We start from the raw sequence: 1,260 nt of genomic DNA, 5'->3' as shown, positions 1-1,260 counted from the left end.
CACCCCCCGAAAAACCACCCCCCAAACCCCCCCCCCCCCCCCCCAAAAAGCCAAATAAAGCGAGAAAATGACTTATTCCATGTCCCGGTGCCCAAATAGATGCGGAGCTGGTGTCCGGGGGGGGCTCAGCTCCCCTTTGCCCCCCCCAACCCTCCCCGTCACCTATATGTACCCTGTAGACTCGAATTTGTGTGAGCGTCTCCCAGTCACAAATTCGTCTCTAGGGGAATATATGGGCGATGCCAGAGCCTTGGAAAGTTCTGCTTTCCTTTAATTGCAGCGCTCCTAATTAAATCCTCCAACCCTGCTGATGTCATTTGCTAAAGGTAGTTTATTCAAAGTGCGAAAGCGGCGTTTGCTGTTTGCCAGGGCTTGTTAATGATAATAATAATAATAATAAAAAAATTTTAAAAAAGGTAAAAAGCAAAATCACCGCGATGATTGGGGTGTATGTGGGGGTGATAATAATCAAAATAAAATCCCATTATTACTTTTCATCTCCAGAAGAAACAGCAGCCACCGCAAACACAACTCTCAGCCAAGAGCACAAAGAGCCCCGACCATTTCGCAGTGACTGATTTATGGCGTTTTACAACCCCATAAAAAGCTGTAACAACCAGCCAAAAGCCTTCGACACCGCTGGCACATTTAGTCTAATAAATAAAACATAAACAGTTAACTTTATGTGTCACTTTTATTGTTATCAAGTAAAATATGGCAATGCCCTGCAAGCTATGATTTTCAACTATAATTGTTATCAAGCACAAGGAGGGAATACCCCACCTCCCTCCTCTGCCCCTCTCTTTAGGGCGAGATGGAGATAAAAAAAAAAAGCAGCTTTAATTGAGGGAGCTAAAACCCTCCCAAAATGTTGACATCCGTTTGCCGCTCCCCGACCTGCGCCGGGGAGGTGGGAGCCATTTTTAACGCATGCCTCCAGCTTTGCCCCCAAAATAATATAAGTATATATAAATAGATATATACACGTACACCCCGGAGGTTGAGCATGGGGAGGTCAATGCTTAAAGCAAGGGCCGAGAGGCCTGGGGTGGCCGGGGAGCGGGACACACGCGTGGGTGCTGCACACGCGTGGCCGTGTAACCCCGTGGGTGCCTTACCTGCAGCACCCAGGGCCGAGGAAAAAACAGGGGGCTGCCTCCCCCCCCCCCAAAAGCCCCACCCAACCCCAAACAACCCTGCTCTGCTGCCAAAGGCTGGGGCTAAGCAAAGGGGGGGGGGGTAGGGGAGCAAAAAAGGGGG

This window comes from Haliaeetus leucocephalus, unplaced genomic scaffold, assembly GCF_000737465.1.
Source record: "Haliaeetus leucocephalus isolate CR32 unplaced genomic scaffold, Haliaeetus_leucocephalus-4.0 Scaffold186, whole genome shotgun sequence".
Classification (NCBI taxonomy): domain Eukaryota; kingdom Metazoa; phylum Chordata; class Aves; order Accipitriformes; family Accipitridae; genus Haliaeetus; species Haliaeetus leucocephalus.
Note: the sequence above shows the minus strand (reverse complement) of the source record.